At 34.3% G+C, this 23049-nt stretch overlaps 1 pseudogene; it reads left to right on the forward strand.

Moving 5' to 3' along the window:
• The first annotated feature begins 15052 nt into the window (after positions 1 to 15052).
• Positions 15053 to 15177, forward strand: LOC111727023 (annotated as a pseudogene).
• Positions 15178 to 23049: the final 7872 nt, after the last annotated feature.

A 23049-nucleotide genomic window follows, 5' to 3' on the forward strand; every position in this document is an offset into this window, starting at 1 on the left:
CAGTAAATACTTGGATAAAGGTGACTAGAGATGCCTGATTGTCATGATGTGTTTTTCCATTTGTTTGTGTCATCTGTGAATCCTTTCCTCAGTGTTTCATAGTTCTTTTTGTGGATCTTTCACCTCCTTAGGTAGTATGTTCCTAGGTATTTTATTTTCTTTGTGGCTATTGTGAATGTTATTGAGTTTTGGTTTGACTCCCCACCTTGACTGTTGCTGGCATATAGGAATTATACTGATTTTTGTACATCAGTTTTATAACTGAGACTTTGCTGATTTTAATTATCAATTCCAGGAGTCTCTTGGTGGCATCTTTGGGGTTTTCTACATATAAGATCATTATCATTGGCAAAGAGATAGTTTGACCTTCTCTCTCCTGATTTGAGTATCCATTATGCCAAATTTTTTGGAATGCTTTATCTGCATCTATTGAAACGATCATTTGTTTTTGCTTTCTGCTTCTGTTAATATGGTAAATTACATTTATTTATTTATATTTGTTGAACCATCCTTGCATGCCTGGAATAAAACTTACTTGGTCATGGTGGATTACTTTCTTGATGTGCTATTGAATTTGGTTTGCTAAGATTGTATTGAGAATGTTTGCATATGTGTTCATAAAAGATACTGTTTTTTGGTTATGCCCTTTTTATGTTTGGTATCAAGGTGATATTAGCTTTGTGCAGTGAGTTGGGAAGGGTCTCTCTTCAATGCTATGGAGTAATTTCCGCAGTATGAGTACTATCTCTTCTTTGTAAGTGGCCTGGAAAAGTTTGGCTGTGAATATATCTGTTCCAGGGCTTTTTGATGTTGAAAATTTGTTATTACTGCTTCAATCTTGCTGCTGGTTATTGGTCTGTTCAGGAGTTTTATGTCTTTCTGACTAAGTCTTAAGAGGTTGTGAGTTTCCAGGAATTTATCAATTTCTTTTATGTTTTTGAGTTTATGTGCAGATTTTCCTAGTATTCACAGATGATATTTTATATTTCTGTGCTATCAGTTGTAATATCTCCTTTTTTATTTCTGATTGAGCTTTTTTGGGTCCTTTTTCTTTTATTCTTGGTTAATCTAGAAAGAGGTCTCTCAGTCTTGTTTATCTGGGCAAAGAGGCTTTTTGTTTTGTCGATTCTTTGTAAATTTTTTTTGTCTGTTTGTTTTCCATTCCATTTAGACTTGCTTTGACCTTATTTATTAATTATGTTCTTCTGGCTTAGGGTCTAGTTTGTGCTTCCTCTTCTAGTTCCTTAAGATGACTCATTAGATTGTTGGTTTGTGATCTTTCTGTCTTTTTGATGTAGACATTAAAACTATAAATTATGCTCTTAGAACTGCATTTGTTGAATCACACAGATTTTAATAGCTTGTGCCTGCTTTGTTTTTCCGTTTGAGTAATCTTGTGATTTCTGTCTTAATTTCATTATTTACCCAATAATTGTTCAGCAGAAAATATTTTCATTTCCATGAATATGTGTAGAAATGAGTTTTTCTCTCAGAGTTCAATTTCAGTTTTATTTCTCTGTGGTCTGAAAAGATACATGGCATGATTTTATTTTTTTGAAATTGTTGAGACATGTTTTATGGCCTAAAATATGATCAATCTTGGAGAATGTTCCATATGCTGATGAGAAGAAAGTATATTCAGTAGTTTTGAACATATTCAGATGTTCTATAAATGTCTGTTGGATCCATTATGGTACAGAACATATTCAGATGTTCTGTAAATGTCTTGTTGGGTCCATTTCTTCTGAAGCTCTGTTTAAGTTTAGTGTTTCTTTATTTTTCTTTCTTTCTTATTGGCTTGGGTGATCTGTCATTTCTGTCAGTGGGGTGTTAAAGTCCTCAGCAATTATGATGATGCTTTTTATGTCTTTTCTTAGGTCTGGTATAGTTTGCTTTAAGAATCTGGGTGCTTTTGTGTTAGGTGCATAAATATCTTCCACTGGAATTGCTTCTTTTTACAGTACATGACATTCTTTTTCAATCTTTACTATTATTGATTTGAAGTCTTTTTTTTTTTTCTATCACCCTGGGTAGAGTACCATGGCATCATAGCTCACAGCTACCTCAAACTCTTGGGCTCAAGTGATTCTCTTGCCTCAGCCTCCTAAGTAGCTGAACTTATAGACACCTGCCACAATGCCCAGCTACTTTATCTATTTTCAATAGAGACAGGGTCTCACTCTTGCTTAAAGTAGTCTCAAACTCCTGCGCTCAAGCAATCCATCCATCTCGGCTTCCAGAGTATTAGGATTACAGCTTTGAGCCACCACACCCAGCATTTAATTTTATCTGATATGAAAATGGCTATACATGCTTTCTTTTGGTTCCCATTTGTGTGGAATATTTTTTCTATTCTTTCACCTTGAGTCCAGTCATTCTGGGCTATATATGTTTCCTGGAGACAATAGATACTTAGGTTGTACTTTTTCATTCATCCATCCAGTTTGTGTCTCTTGAATGGGGCATTCAAACTGTTCATATTGGTTGATATAATTGATACATGGGATGCTGCTCTGGTCATCCAATTGGTTAATTACTTATTGCTGTGGTTTACCTCTTATTGTATCCTTTTATATGTGCTCTGAACTTTAGCTTTTGGGTAGTTTTACACTGGTTGGTATCTATTATACTGATCCATAGTTAACATGCTTCTGAGTATTTCCTACAGGTAGATCTAGTCTTGACAAATACCCTCAGTGTTTTCTTATCTGGAATAGTCTCTACTTCTCCTTCATATATGAAATTGACTTTTGCAGGATTCAAAATATTAGGCCAGCAGTTGTTCTCTTTAAGAAAATTGAAACTGTGGCCCTAATCCCTTCAAGCATGTAAGTTTTCAGTTGAGAAGTCTGCAGTTAGCCTAATGGGTTTTTCTGTGTGAGTTCCTTCATGTTTTTGCCTCATAACTCACAGTTTCATTTTCATGTTGACTTTGACCACTCTGATGACTATGTGTCTTGGTGATAGCATCTCTGCAATCAATCTTCCAGGTTTTTGTTTAGCCTTTGTACCTAGATGTTTAAATCTATAATATGATTAGTAAAATTTTTCTCAATTATTCCCTGAAATAGGTTTTCTAGCCCTTGTGCATTTTCTTATTCACTCTCAGAGATGCCTATTATTCAGCCATTTTACTTATTCTCATATTTCCTGTAGGCTATATTCATTCTTCTTAATTCACTGTTCTGTATTTTTTTTTCACTTTGTTGCCCTTGGTAGAGTGCTGTAGCATCACAGCTGACAGCAATCTCCAGCTCCAGCTCTTGGGCTTAGGAGAGTCTCTTGCCTCAGCCTCCCAAGTAGCTAGGACTATAGGCACCTGCCACAATGCCCAGCTATTTTTTGTTGCAGTTTTTCTGGTGCTGGGTTTAAACCTGCCACCCTACTCACTAAGCCACAGGTGCCACCCTCTGTTCTGTATTTTTAACTGACTGATTTAATTCAAAAGAATTGTCTGCATGCTCTGAGATTATTTCTTCTCTCTACTCTTACAATTTTCTACCATTTTCTATTTCTTTAAATAAATTTTTCATTTACAGGAGTTCTATTTGGTTTTTTAAAATATGTAAATCTCTTTGATATAATTTCAATTCATTTCCTGAATTATTTTCTGATTTCTTTGAGTTTTTTTTTACATTTTCTGTTGGATTTTATTGAGTTTCCTTACAATCCATTTTTGGAATTTTTATCTATCATTCAAATATTTTTATTTTGGTTAATATCCTTTGCTAAGGAGCTGATATTCCCTCTTGGGATTGTCCCTTAGCTGTGATTATTTTTACTTCTTGGCTTAGAAAGAAAATGTTGGAATAACTCTTCTAGATATTGGCCTAAACAAAGCATTTATGAAGAAGATCCCAATAGCAATCCCAGCAATACTAAAAATGAATTAATGGACTTGATTAAATTAAAAAGCTTCTGAACAGTTCAGAAATAATCAACAGAGCAAATAGACAAATGACATAATGGGAGAAAATATTTGCAAGCTGTACATTTGATAAAGTGATAATAAATAGAATCTATAAAGAGCTTAAGCCAATTGGCAAGTAAAAAAGAAACAACCTCATTAAAAAGTGAGCAAAAGAATGAATAGAAGCTTTTCAAATGAAGATTCAGAAATGACCTGCAAATATGTGAAGAAATGTTTAATGTCACTGATCATCAGGGAAATGTAAATTAAAAACATAATGAAATATAACTTTACCCCAGTTAGTAAAAATCCAAAAACTGGCATGGAGCAGAGAAAAAGGAATGCTTCTACAGTGTTGGTGAGATGGCAAATTAGTACAATCTCTATGGAAAGCAGTATGGAGATTCTTCAAATACCTAAAAATAGCTCCACCATTTGATAGGGCAATCTCCCTAGTGGGTATTTAACTAAAGAAAAAGAAGTAAATTTATTAAAAAGATACCTATCCTCAAATGTTTATTGCAGCACATTCACAATTGCAAAGATGTGGAATCAACTGCATTGCCCAACAATTCTTGATTGGATTAAAAAAACGTAGCATATGTATACTGTGAAATACTACTTGGCCATGGAGAAGAATAAATTAAGGCCTTTTGCAATATTTTGAATTGAACAGAAGACTAAAAAATACCATATATACTTTCTATTAAATTAGAACTAACCAATGAACACACATGTGCACAATGGGTTGTAAAACTCAGCGGAAATCAAATAGTAGGAAATGGGTGAAAATCTCTAATGGCTATAATGAATACTAGCTCGGTGATGGGCATTCTATAACCCTGACTCAAGCATAACAAATGCAAAAACATTTGCACCTCATATTATTTTGAAATAATAAAATAATAAAAAAGAAGCCAGACATATTTAAAAAATAATGAAAAATAACTAAAAAAAATTTCAGATGGGAAATAAATCATAACTTTATTATTTAAAAGTTTTATTTATCACTCAAATGTTTTTATATATGATGGGTTTACCAGACATAACTGAGGAAAAACTGAGAATTTAACAAATGTAGAGATCAGAACACTACAATCAGGAGAAATAATTTACAGAGTAGTGATTAGATTTTTATGATTTCTTGTGATGCCTGAAACATGCCATGGACTAAATTTCTTACCAGAGATTTTGTTCTAATGTGAGATTTACATGATTTATCAGATGGTATTAACTATGTTGCTTCCTTAGAGTTTCCTTTGGGAAGTTGACTTATTTACTGTGTATTTTTATTCCTTACTACTTAGTTGTTATTGTTATAAGAGAGTCTATCCTATTTATGCAAAACAGAACTAATTATAACCTGACCACAATCTTGTTTCTTCTACATGCCAAAAATTGTTAATAGAAGTTTTTAAAACCATCTTGCTTTATATAAGTCATATTTTTTTTTAAAAAAGCAAATAGCACAAATAGTGGCAAACTTAAGCAGCAGTGAGAATTTTATGGATGCATCTTTTGACTGTAGTTTTGTAGGTGGTATCCTATTCTCTAAAGGTCTATTTTATATGGTACTTCTTTTTCCTCATTCATTTATTCATTCAATTATTCAATCACTGAGCAATAAACATATGTTTATTAAAGTCCTCCCACTGGTCAGAAATTATTTTAGGTGCTATGAATGTAATTGTAACATAATTGGCATGAGTCTCCAAGTCACAATTAGAGTCTAGTGAGAAATATGGATAAATAAACAAATAGCTAAATATTGTATGAGAAAAGTAGGCATTATGGGAACATTTATGCCTTTAACAGAATACTTTGTTAGGAACAGTTTCTTAGGACAAAAGGTTAATTACACTGAAACCAGATGATTGAGTAGGATTAATCAAGTAAAAAGAAAATAGAATTGTTTTATGTTGAAGGATAATCACATATGAGGAACTAGAAACAAGAGATAGCTTCGAAATTCAACTAAAAGCATTTCTAACTTCTGGGACAAAATATTTTATTGAGAAAATGTGAAAGATGAGATTGTACTGGTATGTATGCAGAACCTGGGCCATAAACCCCCTTGTAAAACACAGAAAGGGATCTGAGGTTTATCTTGAGCTCAATCTATATCCACTGGAGAATTTTAAATAATACTTTGATGTAATCAGTTTTGTATTTTTAAAAGATCACTTTACTTAAATTTCAGGCAGAGATAGGAGATCTTAATTAAAAGGTAATTCAATAAGCCATACGAAAGAAATCTAGAGCCTGGGTATATGTGATGGCAAAGCAAGCAAAGAGAACAGGATGATTTCCAGAATTGTGCACTGGATGAGACAATGATAGAGACATTATTTTAGATAGCACGCTAGCCATTATTTTTGTGAGGATGAAGGGTTTTTGCTTAAATTATGGTGTAATTTTAATGAAAATGTTAAGAATAAATTTTTAAGAATAGAATGTGAGGAGTTATAACAAAGGTATGCATTTATGTGACCACTACCAACTGAGGTGGAATGTTTTCATCACCCCAGGGAGTTTCTGCATGCTCATTTCTAGTCAAACCCTGTGTCTCAAAGGCAATGGTTCTGATTTCACCACAGGTCGGTTGTATTTGTTCTTGACTTCATGTAAGTAGAATTATATATTATGCAGACGTCTACATTTGGCTTTTTCATTTAGCAACATTATTCTGAGAATTACCTATACTATATTGAGTTTATTAGTAGTTTATTAGTAGTTTTCATGCTGGATAGTATTTTATTCATCACATTTGTTAATCCATTCTCTTGTGGTTAGATATTTAGATTGACTTCAGTATTTGTGCACTCTGGTGAAAAAAAAATACTGGTATCTAAACATTTTTGTACCAATATTTTCTCTTGGATAAGAGAAATATGCAGAAGAGTAGTTACTGGGGGAAAGGTTCTATGAGATAATGCTAATTTTTTTTTTAAATGTATCATTTTACTGCATATGGAAGTTCTACTTGCTTCAAATCCTCTTTAACACTGGGATTTATTTTAGTCCCGTGGATGTGAATTAGTATTAACAACATAGTTTAAAATTTCACTAAGGTTAACTAATAACATTAAACATCTTATAATATGATTATTTTCCATTTCTATATCTTCTTGCATAAGTTATTATAAAGCTCTTTTTTTACTGAAATATTTCTGATATTAGTGAGTTGTAAGCTTCATAATTTTCATTTCTCTGGTGAGATCTAATTTTTTTTTTACAAGCATGATTTATGTCTTTAATGTTACTTATCATAACCAACTTGAAACCTTATCTGATAATTTTAACAGCAGGGTCATCTTGAGTTTTGTCTCCACTGATTGCTTTTTGCTTAAGAAAGAATTATGTTTCTGTATTTGTGTATGTGCCTAGTAATTTTGGATTGTATACTGGGCATAAAAAAATTATATACTGTAAAAGATACTATGTATTGTAGATATTCTGGATTATAGAGATTCTGGATTCTGCTCTATTTTCTTCAGAATATTTACTTTTTTAATTTAATAATCAATTTTAATAATTAACTTGGCTTGTAATAAGTTGACTTATAAACTGTTTATTCTCAACACAGTAGCATTTATTTCTGTAGGAGAATCTCATTCTGTTTATGCAAAGACAGCATTGGCTTTATTCTGCTCACATTCTCATTTGTTCAATATGCCAGAAATTATTAGTAGAAATTGAGGGAGCTTAAATTCCAAGCTCTGTCTTCTCTAACATGCCTGACAGCTGAAATCCATGTGCAGGTCCTTTTGTTACGGCTGTGCTATTTGCAGTCTCTCCTATCAGCGTCATTCAGTGACCAGCCTCCTATCTGATCAGAGGTCAGATACATACAACTTGGGATGCCACTATCTAACCTCAGCTGTTTTGATTGTCCATATCTTTACCCTCTATTTCTTTGTGCCTATAAGACTAAAGATTTTTTTAGTCTTTAAAAAAGTCCAGCTGCCTCTGAGGTGTCAAGTCTAACCTTTCTTCAGGAGTAAAGCTGTGAAAAACAGGAAATCTTATCACCAGTTTTCTGTCTGCTGTTAGTAACTCAGTACCTTCAGGTAAAGTTTTTCTTTGTTTGTTTGGTTGATTTTTTTATGTAGAATTATTGTTATTTTCAAAAGCGTTGATTCAATAGAAGCTAACTAGCAATAACCAAAAGGGAAACAGCAGGCTTGATTTTAACCTTTGTGGGGGAAGATCTTTTTCTTTTTTTCTTTTGCGTTCTGCCCTAATGAGAATCTATTAGCCCAGCAATGTAGTTGTTACTCCTAAAGTGTGGAGTAACAACAAATTCTTTACCAGAATTTCAAGATTGAGGTGCTTATCAAGTGATTCTGCCTTGTCAGGATTTCAGCTCCTTCTACCCTGAAGTGGGCAATAGGCAAAATCTCTATTTGTCTTCTACTTGTTTCAATTTGTGTTTGTTTCCCTTGAACTTTATACAGTTCTAGAATAATCCATGTTTCCAAGGAGCTTATGTACATATTGGGGGTTACCATTTTGTGGCTCCCTCCTTTTGAAAATTTCCACTCTTAATTTTCAACCATTTCTGAAGCATTGTCTTCTAACCTCTCACTTCTTAAACACATGACTTCAGATTTCTACGTCAGTCTCTGACACCAGGACTCTGGAGTGCCTTCAAAGGAAAAGCCCTATACATGTGCATCTCAGTCAGTGTGTTTCTCTTCTTTCAAGAACTGAATCTTTTCCATTTCTCCCTGAATATTTTTTCATTTTTCAGGGCCATCACACAGTTATTTTATGTACGTTTCCACAATTTGTAATTGTCTCTAGGAAAGTTAGTCTGAGATAAGCCATTCATGAAAATGGAATTCATTTCCTTTGTCTTTAAAGTAGGATAGAATTAAGTACATTTAAAGTGATAATGAGAAAGAGATAGGAAGAAATAAGTAAGAAAGATATGAGATAATGGGATTGAAAAGTAACTGAAACTAGAAAAGAGGAACTGAAGGGCAAGAAGGAATAGAACCCAGAACATGGGTGAATGAATGAGTTTTCTATGGTGTATAAGAAGGAATCATTTTACAATTTAAAAGAGAATAAATGAATAATACTGAACAAGTTGAGTTTGTAAAATGGATGGCAGAAACAGCAATGATAACAATCAACAATTTTAGTTTATACTATGTAATGAGTACCTGTTGTGCATGTGGCACTATAGTATGTATTTAAAATGCATTATTTTATTTAATCCTCACAATATTTCAATGAAGAAAATTTATTATTATTATCATTGTAAAGAAGCTAAAACTCATTCTGAAGGGTTAATTTCCCTGTTCAAGATCGTATACTAAATACAGTAGTACAGTTGGATTTGAATATGGTTCTGATTCCAGTGTTCATGCTCTGAACTAGTGTGATTCACAAGTGATTGCGTGATGGCTTCTGGTTTTTTGTTTGTTTGTTTATTTGTTTGTAAAATGAAGTCCTAGTGTTAATGCTGAAAATGAAGGGCAGATACAATGACCAATTTTGGAGGATAGAAAAATGGTATATCTAAAGAATGAAAAAAGGTAGCAAAGTAAAGAATCACAAAAACATTTGTGGCAATGTTGAACTTTCTATTGCAGGTAGAGATCAGAAGTGTGACAATTTTTCATGTCTGTCATTTTTTCCATTAAAGCCTTTAGCATATTGATCATAGTTATTTTAAATTTCTATTCTGCTAATGCCAAAATCTCTGCCATATCTGAGTCTGGGTCTGGTGTTTTCTTTATTTCTTTTATTTTCTTCCTCACCTATTGGTACACCTCGTAATTTTTTTCATTGAATGTTGGATCAAATGTTGAGAAATAGTAACCAAGATAAGTAGACTTTTAGTGAGTAGTTTTATGCATATCTGGACTATTTGATCCATGTTGTGGCTATAGGTGGCAGAGGTTTCATTTAATTCTAGTGTCTATAGTGGGTTTTTTTTTTCCAATCTTGATGTAATTTGGTTTCCCTAATAATTCCTTCTTTAAAAAAGTCTGTGTCTTACAACTCTTTTAGATGTAATCCACTGCTATTATATTAGAGCCCTGACAGTAAGTGAGATATTGAGGAAAGAAAGCATTCCATAATCCTACAATTAAATCTCTATTTTGAGGAACAGAGACCTCCTTCCTCAACCTTCACAATGAAAACCTGCTGGTGTTTCTGAAAGTAAAAGCAATGAAAATGTGTGGAAACCTCCTTACAACTGGATCCCCAGGAGTTTTAATTCTGAAGCTAGTCTATGCTCAGCCTCTAGCATTTTACCAACTGCTGTTTGGCAGCAACTCTTGCTTTCTGATAAACTGTGATTCTCTATATACACCTGTCTCGCCCTTTTGGAGGCACTGATTTGCCCCAGTTTTCTGAGAGATCTGAGAAAAGTTGTTCATTTTCAATTCTTTACCATTTTTGTTGTTGTTGTTGTTTTTGTGAGGAGAGAAATGATGACTATTAAGCTCTTTACATGCCAAAGTGGAAAACTGTTTTTAATGAAAGAGGAATGATCATCTGAGAGTGTCTATATATGAAGTGTGGCCCCATCTTCTGATTTTGAATGTCTTTCATGAGAAGTTAAGGACTTCCTCATGGTCTGACTCAGAACAGAGAAACTGAGGATGTTAGAGAACTCAGAAGAATTGATACTTAGTGAATCTGTATATACCACCTCTTAAATATTAGCTGTCTCAAGTGAACATCTGGCAAGTATTAAATTACCATTAATTCATGATTGAATTCTGTATAAATGTCTGAAGTGTCATTATTCCATGTAATTAGAGAGATAATTTTATGCTTTAGATAACAGATGTGCAGATAGTAGAATTGGTGCTCTGTTGAGAAAATGTTAATGTATGACATGTTTAAAAAGGCCATCCTATGTGGAAAAAGTGGACACACATACACACATATTAATATATCAGGAAAAATGTTTATATGGTTGAATTGCCTCTCAATTTTGTATTTATTATGGCAAAAGGGTATGAAGCTAATTAATTTAGTATACACACACATATGTTTAATGTTATGTGTATTTTTAATTTTTAAAACAAAGGACATACACACACATATACACTTACATATAGATTCAACTCTAATATTTTATATGATATTAGGTTTCCCCAGAGAATCTGAGCCAGCTAGCATATCAGAGTACCAATTGAAATTTCTTTAATTACTCATATTACCCCATACTCTGGGGGGAGGGGAGGTTTTGGTGCACTACACTTATGAACTTATTTGTGGCACTAATTAGCCAAAAATTGAAGCTCCTTTTCAAGCCATAACTATGTCGTTACAGTGCACACTCGTAAAACATATAGACGAAGGTAAAAATAATGCTCACATTTACAGAGTCACACGTTGTAATCTCTTACACATAAACTCTTGTGGTGCCTTATCCCACTAAAATCCTTACAATGATCTTTGATGGTAGACATTACTGTCTCCAGTTTAAAAACAGAAAAACGAACATCAAATTGACGTGATTGCAGGTATTTTAGAGTTTCGCATCCAAATAAATTTTTTTAAAAATCGAATGAAAGGTTAAAAGATGATACATGATGTGAAAAGTCACAGAGTTTTGATTAGTTTTCCAGTAAGATCAAAGTAGAATGTAGCCGTGATCAAAGAAAACCAGTAGAAACTAAAATTTGATACATCCCCACACTTATAAGCACGTCCATGAGGACAGTAAGTCTTGTGCCTAAAAGTGCAGACTGTAAATTTGACCCATTCTTGAATTCTAATTCTGCCTGCCCTTGCTTCAAAACCTTGGCCATATTACTTAAACTCTGCAAGTCTCTATTTTCTTGTCAAGTAGAAGTTAAATTAAATTTTGACTAAAGCTCCCTCTATACTTTGAATTCTTTCATAGTAAACACAACCTAACTAGTATGTAAACCAATCTACAAGGTAGTTTAGAACAAGCAGCTATGTCTCAGCCAATCACAGCAGCCAAGCTTCAACCAATCACAGGTCACCAACTGACATCCCTGTAAGGCAAATGCGCAGCTGTAACCAATCAAGCTGTATCTGAATACAGTTCCTTTTTCTGGCTGTAAATATTGTCCCACCATATTGTGGGAAGAAGCTTTCTGAATCTCTCCTTGTTCCAAATGATGTATAATTCATAAATCACACTTTGTTCCAATGAACTCTGCTACATTTAATTTGTCTAAAATTTTTCTTTTAACAAGGTAATACCAATCTATTTTCTTACTTGTCAAATAGAGTTAATAGAATGAAAGTGAAAACTAATGTATATAAGATGCTGTTCATATACTAAAATTTGATAAATGGAAGTTATTAATATTATTGATATAGATTTTTGAGAGAAATTCTTCCTTTATTCCCCACACTTGGTGAATGTGCTATTTATATATGTTTCACTTCTTTTTAATCATTATCTGATGCATATTGGAAATTACTTACAAATAAGTTAGACAAAGGAAAATGTTATATCATTTCCCAAATTGATCTCTTATAGCAGTGTGTCTTCAAGTACTATGAAAGAAAGAAAAACTAAAATTGTCCAATTTGTTACTCAATGCTTTTTTCTCCTCATTTTTTTATTAAATCATAACTGTGTACATTAATGCATTTATGGAGTACAACGTGCTGATTTTATATACAATTTGGAATGTTGACATCAAACTGGTTAACAGAGCCTTCACCTCAGTTACTTATTGTGTTAAGACTTTTATACTCTACTCTTAATAGATTTGCTTTTTATCTCAAGAATTCAGCACTACCTTGCATTTAGAAACAAGCTACAAAAGTGTTATAGATTAGGATGTCTTAAAGCTCATTTCTTTTGCTAATTTTTTTATTTAAATGAGGTGATCACTTTGATTTTGTATATGCAAAGAATTAAGTTTCTGTTGCAGGCATTTGATTTTCAAATTGAAGAAAAAGTAGTTTATTTATAAAACATTTATTATCTTAATTATGTTCACAAATGTTGTCTAAAATGTAAGCTTAAAATATCTTAACCTGAGCTACAAAATTAAATAATGATAAAAATAATTGCTAAATTACTAAGCAATGATGTGAAAATTACTCAAAATATTAAATTAACTCTGACTCATCTACTTTATTTGTATTGAGTTAATATTCATTTTCTTCATTTCATGCTATAATATAGACAAATTATAATATGTTCTAAAAGCATAAACTCTATACTAAATATAATTAATAATAAAAGTTAAAGCTATTACTTTTGGTCTCTAAATCAAAAATCCCAATTCAATACAAATGAATTTTAATGTAAAAGATGAAGAACTGAGGAGAGTAAAATGAATCATGCATCTGACCTTAATAACTTAATTATTTCATAGACCCAACTGGAAAATAGTTTTAGTTTAAAATATATAATTACCTTATATTTCTCAGTGTAATCAATAAGCTTAATTTATCAATACAATTTTAATGTAATAGATCAGATTTTAAACTAATTAAATTGTATCACATATAGTCTTAACAATTCATTTCTTTAGCTACAATTGTATAAGAGCTTTACTTTAAAATGTTTTGTTACCTTTCTCTTCACAACATAAACTAAATATGTCTTCCAAAATTAGTTCTGGAAGGTAAACTTTATTATAAGAATAATTATTTAAAATCTTTAAATTTAGATTCTTCTTATATTAAATTATTATATTTCTTGTCTGTTATTTGTATAGTTTTCTAAATCAGGTTAAAAAGAAATATTATGAAAATAATTTACTAGTATCACAGTGAAAACCTAGAAGAAAATGTGGTAACTATAGCAACAGACAGTATAAATTAGAAGAGTCTTTTCTCTGATTGGTCAGAAAAAACAGTCTGTACAGTAAGCAAAAACCAATGGCAACAACAAATACATATATATCAGCATCTGCTCTGTGTAGGACACACACTGAATGCTAGCTGCCAATCTAGTTAAGGAAAGGAAACACACATGCGACTTGGTTGAAGAAAGCATAGTGAAGAGCAAGGGGATAAAAGGTAATAAATGTATGAAGACACATTGGAGAATACTTTGAAAGAAGAAATTAACATACATTGAATATGCTCTAGGATTCAGCATAGACCTGTGTCTTGAATTCATGACACATTTCAGTTCATTGATTAGGCAGCAGAGGCCCAAATGCTTAAGCTGGTATTGTATCAGGCATAACATCTAGAGGCAGGTAATATCCATCATTCTCTAATTTTCTGTTGTTAATTTTATCACTCATTCAACGTGATGTTTAATTTCTCTACTCAATGGTTTCTCTCATTTCCTTTGCAACTATTAACCAACATGTGGGAATACATTTTATGATAATGTAATATCTTGCACTTTGTCAAAATTTCCTTCTAGATTTAGTGTCCATTGATGATTTGTGCCTAAACTAACCTTTGTATGATTATATCCTTTATATGCAACTGTATGTGGTTGCAAAATGATGTCTTAACCTTGGCATTCTTTCCACATTTGCCAATCAGCTCTTCTATCCTGATCGTTTCCCTGTACAGCCATATCCCAAGATTATTTAATGGTGATATATATATAGACTAATGTGAGAGTTGTACAAAAGGAATGGGTGAATAAGTAAATAAGTGGAGAGTAAATAGAAGAGAAAAGAATCAGAAAAGAAATGAGACCTGAGATGTGTTTAAAACTAGGGTGAAAGAAGAAACACACAAGACCTAAAATTAACACGTATGATACCAGGATGATTAGAGGAGCATCAAGTTAGTGACTTACAGGGGCCACACCACAACAGATGTTCAAAGGCAAGTTTAGTCAACAAACCAAAAGGCAAGTCCAGGCAGATACAAAATGTTATTAGAGGTGGTAATAAATGGAGTGTGGGGAATGTTAAACAAGCATGTTTCAGAAGAGTGAACTCAGATTTAAAGTTGCAGAGGTTAAAGTAGAATGAAAACTCTGGGCTGTTGACATGTTTTCAGTGAAATAAAAGAAAATTTAATAACTTCTCATGTGTGGCAGCAAAGGAACGATTCATAGGGGTTAGGGGTTTTGTTGTTTAAGACAAGACAAAAAATACTATGTATTAAAGTAGGAGAAGGAGTGACTCAAATAACAGCTTAGAGTGGGATACAGAGTTGGAGTCCTCAAGTGTCAGGAAATGACAGAATCAAAAGTCACTTAGCTTTGTGTAATGGCAGTATCATGTAGACAGTGACGTTTATCTGAGGTGTGATTATTGCTGATTAAAATTTTTCACAGTACCAAACCTTGACCACCTGGCAATGTTTGATAGTCTCTACAGAGACTGAATAATACAGAAAGTTTTTTTTTTTTTTAAAGGTAACTTCTTGATTATGGATTACAAAGATTGGTGCACCTTCCCTTGCAATTATTTTTCTGAAAATAAGAAATTAAGATGGCTAAGGAGAATCAATCCAAGAGGCTCCATCCTTCTTATGAAGCTCAATGTGAGCCCATACACCAACAGCCTGTGTATGGAATAAGTGAACTTGGAAATAAGACAAAGGATGGAATTACTTTCAGGGTTTCAGGAGTAAATTAGCGATTAGGAGAACTGCTGCCTGAGTTGGTCCCTGTACTGCGAGAAATCTACGTACCTATCTCTCTCCCTCTGGGATTTCGTTGTGACCCAGAATGAGGACAGAAAAAGCAAGTATGGATACTTTTTCTTCCATTCTTGAGATACTTTGCTAAGAAGAATATGTTCCAGCTCTATCCATGTAAACATGAAAGAGGTAAAGTCTCCATCTTTCTTTAAAGCTGCATAATGTTCCGTAGTGTACATATGCCACAATTTATTAATCCATTCATGGGTCGATGGGTACTTGGGCTTCTTCCATGACTTAGCAATTATGAATTGGGCTGCAATAAACATTCTGGTACAAATATCTTTGTTATAATGTGATTTTTGGTCTTTTGGATATATACCTAGTAAAGGAATTGTGGAATTGAATGGCAGGTCTATTTTTAGATGCCTAAGTGTTTTCAGCCTTACTATGAAACCAATTTATAGCTTTCACATGAAAGCTATAACCCAATTATAACCCAAGAAGAAGGGGAAAGGAGAGAGCGTGGGGAGGAAAGGGGGGAGAATGGGTGGAGGGAGAGTAATTGATGGGACCACATGTAAGGTGCATCTTACAAGGGTTCATGTGAAATTTACTAAGTGTAGAATATAAATGTCTTAACACAATAACTAAGAAAATGCCGCGTAGGCTATGTTAGCCAGTTTGATGAAAATATTTCAAATTGTATATAAAACCAGTACATTGTACCTCATCATTGCATTAATGTACGCAGCTATGATTTAATAAAGGAAAAAAAAGCAAGTATGAGCCTGGAAGGCCGAGGATTTAGGAAAAATAGTGTGAAAACAGGAATTAAATACATAAGCATGATTTCAGGCTTATGATGAAGTCTCAGTTACCTGAGAAATGTTAATTAGGGAATTCAGATAATGGGAAGTAAAAGGTAATTCCTACTATTTATGTAGTTACGAATGTAAGTGGCTTTTTGCATATGGGGCATGTGTGTGTGTACAGAGATAAAGAGGAGAGATTTGAGTATAGCTGTGTAGACATATGTGGCTATATAAACAGTTAGATACGGTGTTTTTTTTATTTCTGAAATTGCACTAATACGCAAGACTGCTGCATGGTAAAGGAGATTATTAGTTTTAAGTATAAAGACTTGAGAGTCAGGGATTCTTCCAGCCATCCACCTTGTCTTCACCTTCTCTTCTCTGCCAATCTTTTATTAATCCTCCATCTAGAAAAATGGCAGGAGCACCACTGCTATCAACTGGAGTTCATGAACTTCTGCCCAGAACATTTCCTACTTTACAGCAGAAATAATGAAACTGGGATGGTTAACATACTGTCTAATCCTGGGAGCTAGAGTTGAGTGATACTTCAGATGGTAATTGGTTTCGGGAAGACTTTGATTCACTAAAGATTTGTTACGTGCCAGTCTCCCTTTATCTGCAGTTTTGTTTCCACCCTTTCAGTTACCTCAGTCAACTAGTGTCTGAAAATAATAATGGAAAATTCTAGAAATAATTCCTAAGTTTTAAATTGCACACCATTCTGAGTATGTATGATACAATTTTATACCATCCTGCCTCATCCCATCCAGGACCTGAGTCATCCCTCTGTGCAGCCTAGCTACTTAACACCACCAACCTGTTATCATTTGGTAGCCATCTCAGTTACTGAACTGAAAAAATACAGAATATATAGGGTTTGGTGCTACCTGTGGTTTCAGGCACTCACTGCGAGGTCTTGGAACATATTCCCATTGATAAAGGGAAACTACTGTGCAGTAATGGATGGCATTACCTTATGGGGAATAGTAGCTTACTATTATTTAAATATGTCCCTCAAAGTTCACGTGTTGGAAACTTAATCCTCAGGCACCAGTGCTGAGATGTAGCATATTTTAAAAGGTGATCAGGTCCTTAGGGCTATGCTCTCATGAGTGAATTAATGCTCATGAATGAATTAATGTTGTTATTGAGGGAGTGAGCTTGTTGTTATGAAAGTGGATTTGTTACAAAAGTGAGTTAGGCCCTCTCCTGTGCTCCTCTGCCAAGAGGATTCTTCGACGATGTTATGTCATAAGAAGAAGGCCCTCACCAGCTCGGCCCTCACCAGCTCGTCCCTCACCAGCTCATCCCTCAAACTTACACTTCCCAGCCTCTGTAATTGTGAGACAGATACATTTCTGTCCACCATTAATTACTGTCTCCAGTATTCTGTTGTAGCATTTCAAAGTGGATTAAGACATAGCCCATTAATTTCATTCATAAGCTAGGGGAAAATAAATTAAAATTTCAACTAAACAGAGGAACATTGAACATTTTCACATATTTTGAAAGGCATATTTTAATAGTCTAAATTGAGAATTATTTTAGCCATTAACAAAATTAGATAATTTATATAAAGAACATTTGTTTATTTTTCTTTTTATGAACCAAAGACAGCATTTATATATGATGATTAGGTCATTTAAAAAAAATCTTTAATGTAAAATATATTTAGTTATTTAAGTTCAAAGATTTCCTAAGTTGAAATACATTTGAAGCTATAGCCATTCTGTAAATATTATCATTTAAAAGATGATTCTTGGGTATACGAGAGAAAGAGTATGAAAAGTCTAGAGTTTAAAAGTCAAACTATCACCTTCACCCAATACAGGAGAATAACATTGGTCCTGTAGACTTGACTATAATTAATTAAAAGTACCTAATGTAAGCAGCATTCCTTCTTCTTATCCCTCATTGCAAAGACTAGAATAATGTCAAATCAGAACACGAGTTATATCTCATATTATAAAAATCTAAAAGCAGCAGAGTCAGATTTGAAGAAAGAGTATTTGCTTACCATCTAGTGGTTGATTTCAAAAATAGCAAAATATTTTTCAAAAATTTTTTGTTCAAAGGGAAATAGTGTTTGTGATTACATTTGGCCTAAATATAAGCTGAAAAATCTGTCATTTCACATGTCTAAAAAAAAAAAAAGATGAGGAATGGTTGTGTTTACTTCTGACATACTACCATCCCCTAAAAATAATTATTTCATTCTTGTCTGATTTGTGAAAGATATGAAATACTGTGACTGTGCAGGAGCACACCATTTTTGTCCAATGTTTATTTTTGCTCTTGAGTCCTACTGTGGTATTAAAATAAAATGTCTTTATGCTGAATGTAAAAATATAATTAAACAAACTCATCATTGGCGGCACCTGTGGCTCAGTGAGTAGGAGACGGGCCCCACATACCAAGAGTGGCGGGTTCAAACCCAGCCCTGGCCAAATTGCAACAAAAATAGCTGGGCTTTGTGGCGGGCACCTATAGTCCCAGCTACCCAGGAGGCTGAGGCAAGAGAATCACCTAAACCTAGGAGTTGGAGATTGTTGTGAGCTGTGATGCAACAGCACTCTACTGAGGGTGATAAAGTGAGACTCTGTCTCTAAATAAATAAGTAAATAAAAAATAAAAGTAAACATCATCATTATCATTTGTGGACAACAAAATAAATCAGCCAAAGCTTTTATACTATTTCCACAGATCAGGATCATGTCTAAAATCAGAACCTTGCCCCAGTGATTTCCTCTGCAGCACATGAATGAAGACAGAGGCTGAATGACCAGCTCTCCAAAGTTTCATGACTAAAGTCAGAATGTAAGTTGATCATACAACTTATCTCCATATTTTTTGGGAAAAAAAATAAGTTAACTGCTGGTTGTTTAAATACAAAATGAGGAGTTTGGAAATTTATCTTTTTAGATTAACTTGAGTCAGAAGCATAGGCAGCATTGGGGCTGTCCTTCCTAAAGCCAGTAGCGTATGAAGTGCCTGCAGAACAGGCAAAAGGCAATGCTTCTTGATTAATGTAGGAATGAATGTGTGGTAAGGAGGGAGTGCCGGGGGCAATGTGGCCGTGACGAACAATGCTACATGTGTTCTGCTGCCTGAGAAAAGTCAAAGGGGACCAGAACTCCAAGTACATTCACTTGGAATGCATCATGCTAAGAAAGGCAAGCTGAATTTTATGATAAAAATAGAATAGAGCACATTAGTAGAGACCTCAGTTGGGGGCCTACAAAATTGAAAGGGAAACTGATTTAAAGCTGAATCTGTGCTGGAAAAAGTGGCAGGGCAGAAGGTGTTTTCATTTTTTCTGCTCAGAGCTCTAATTATGGGAGTTGGAAAGAACATAACACTTGAATATGGTCTTGAAACTTTGTGGTATGGCTTGTGAGCAGTTAAAACTTGGGCTCCATTGATTCTGGCTTCTTTCAAAGTTAAAAGCATGGGCTATTTTTTTCTTACTGTGCTTTAGTTCAACCATTAGCATTTGGAGGTTGTATTAGTATATAATAACAGAATTCTTTCCTAATATAGAGCCAATAGAGAAATTTAGGTTATTTAAAATCAAAGACCTGTTGGTCCCAGTGTTTTACCTTGGGCTTCCCCTAGGAAAGTTGAGTTTGAGCAAGTTGACTGATGAGGAAAAGGAAAAGAAAAATAGAAAGCTGTGATTGAAACAAGGGCCTGTATACGACTGCCTTATTTTGGAAGTGACCCCAGAGAAGAAAAGTAAAAGATGATAAAAAAAAAATGAAAAAGAAAAGAGAGAATGCCACTAAAAGTGTGTTCTTGAGATGGTCACTACAGTAGGTAACTGTTATGCAGAATTCATTTCAGAATTTCCCACCTGAAGGACACACATACACACACACAGAGGCATTTTTTCCCCTCATCAGTGGAGGCTGATTCTTTACGATTTAGAGTAAAAGAAAACCAGATAAAATTATACTACAGTAGCCCAATTATGCAGAAAAAGTAAGAGATGGAAACAGATGTCTATGCACTAAAACCACCCAGAGGAGTGATTTTCCCAACCCCCGGTGGTCTTAATGAGGCTTCCCTCAATCTCTGTTCACACTTTCTCAGATGACTCCTTTCCATACTAGATATTCGGGAAATTCTGGAAAGAACTGGGTGACTGTGGCTATCTATATTATTTGATTTTCTATTTTGTTCTCCTAACCAATGGTAGATTTTGAATAGTTTCATGAATGAAGACATTGATGCCAAATTCTGCCACAACATGACTTCATGTCATTAGTGAACTATTTGCCTGAGTCTGGTTTACTATCAAATTGTGGAAACTTCAAATCCGCACTGTGAGATTTTATGAGAAGTAAAATATATGATAGCACTTTTCAAACTGGAAAGTACTTTTCAAATAAATGTAAGTATGCTCTTATGCCATTTCAGCTTTCTGGGGTCTAATGTTTTTCTTGCTGCACAAGAATTTTCTGAAAATTATAATAAAGGATTCCTTTAAATCTTTCTCCTGATAGATATCATTTAGTCAGATAATTTAGGGCTTCTCGAATTTCGATAATACTCTTTTGCTTCCACTGTGTTCCAACGTTACTCACTATACAATAAAAATAATACACAAACCATGGCCCGTCCTAATGGGGATTGCTCTTATCTTCTAGAACCAAGCATTCAGGGGCCATTTGGGGGGTTTCCTTGGCACTGAGTCTGGCTGTGTGACAGACTGAAAAACTCTTCTCAACACTCACAGTGCTGAACATTCCACATTCTAAATATGTAGCTGGAAAACGTCCCAGATTGTGCATCTGCCTCTCTAATTTACACCTCCAAAGATGAGGGTGAACAAGGAAGAGGTGAGAAGCTTTAATGAACGACTTGGAGCCTTTGCATGTGCTGTGGGAAACATCCCAGCAAACACCAAAACCTGGCAGCAGGGGGCCTGGATGAAAGAGAGTATGTGAACATTCCAGTTCAGTGGTGTCCAGTACATACCAGTGGCCACTCTGCCAGGAGTGACCAGCACCATTCCCACTCCTTTTTGTCTTCTATCAGCCCTTCCAAGATACCTCCTGGGTTCCAAATTGGACATTCACTCAATCCCTCCACTCAGTCTGTGTTCAGAATGCTGGTCCCAGTGTGGTTGGGAACTGCTTTTATTAGCACTTATTTGTCCTTCTTCTTCATACGGCAGAGCCTATGTAACCAGAAACTATGTTTTCATTGGGATCAAATACTTGCCATAAACATAAAACTACTAAGACACTGAAATCTGCTGACAAGAACACACAAATTCTAAGTTGGCTGTAGTGAAAGAGGAACAAAGATTATGGAAAGCAACCCTACCTACTGTTCCATCTTAATTAATGGTGCCTCTCAGCAGGCCATACTTGCAGTCCATGGTATGAAAGTAATATTCTGTTGCTTATGCTTTGGGGAAGGACTTTTGATTGTAATTAAACTCAAGATAACTCTTAAGACAGCATTTTCCAAATCAGCATAGCCTGTTATTCTTTTTTTGTCCATATGATAAATGCCCCTTCATTTTTTCAGGATTCTTAACTAGAGGTGCGTGGGCCTTAGACAGACAATGAATAGAATTCAAGGTACTTGTGAGCGAGAATGAGAATAAAATTATACCTTCACTTTTACTGTCCCTGAACTGAAATTTAACGTGTCTTTCAAAATTCAGCCTAGGCTGCAAACCCTAATATTATTATCAGAATCTCTGTCTTCATCACCAACAGAAATCACAGATATTTTTATAACAGGTTTTTATTTTTACTGATATCTCATAAACATTTAGGTTCTTCATTTCTTTGAGTTAGGATGATGATATGGGCTACCATTATATCTTGTTATTTAATGCACTAATAAAGAAACACATATATTTGTAGATGAAAATTTTATTTTGTAGATAATGATATTCCCTTATAGTTTGTTTAGTTATATTTCTACACCTTTTATTTTATACATTAAAAATATTCTCTGTGAAATGTTTGTCAGACTACCAAGGAGACTGAATGAAAAATATGCTAAGAACTCCTATTAGGCACCAAACTTCACAGTTCTGTGAAGCCTCCATAACTTTTCCAGGGACAGCTCAAAATGCTAATCTTTATGCATTCTTTGAACCTAATCTACAAATCGTGATTGACACTTATCAGATCCAATCATGTGCCCTGCTCCTCCTCTAGATTGTGAGCTCCTGGAGAGCAGAGATGCTCTCTCTAGCCAAAGGGCTCCCGCATAAGTACTCTAGAGCTAAAGTGCTTGGGGTCCAGACCCCAGATGACTCACTTCACCCCAGTTGGGACACCTAACGCTAGCTTCATCAGCTATTAATAGTGTGACACTGGACAGTTTCCTTTAGCTTCCTCAACTATAAAATGAAGATAATAATAAAAGCTGCTTCCTATATTTAAGGTTTATATGAGTAAAGCACTTAGTACAATACCTGGGAGATAGTAAACACTAAATAAATGTGAGCGATCATTGTCTTCAACCTTATCATTATGACCACCACCAGCAGCAACATCTTCATTAGTGTTGCTGTGGAAGATGTAGTAAAAAAACTAAGATCTTTGCAACATCAGAGGCCAGCACAGTACCGCCTGGCACATAAGAAGCACTGTTGAGTAAGTGAAATAATGAATGAAATTATTTTTTCTTGAAGACAATTAATTAGTATAAATCTCTACTCTAAATCTCAGAATATAAGCCCTGTACATAAAATTATAAATCAATCAATCAATAGGCAATTTGTAGAATCTCAGCTGCATGTTCCATGCCATGCTATGTGATGGC

Source organism: Otolemur garnettii, unplaced genomic scaffold (assembly GCF_000181295.1).
Source record: "Otolemur garnettii isolate 467f Iridium unplaced genomic scaffold, OtoGar3 scaffold00090, whole genome shotgun sequence".
Taxonomy (NCBI): Eukaryota; Metazoa; Chordata; class Mammalia; order Primates; family Galagidae; genus Otolemur; species Otolemur garnettii.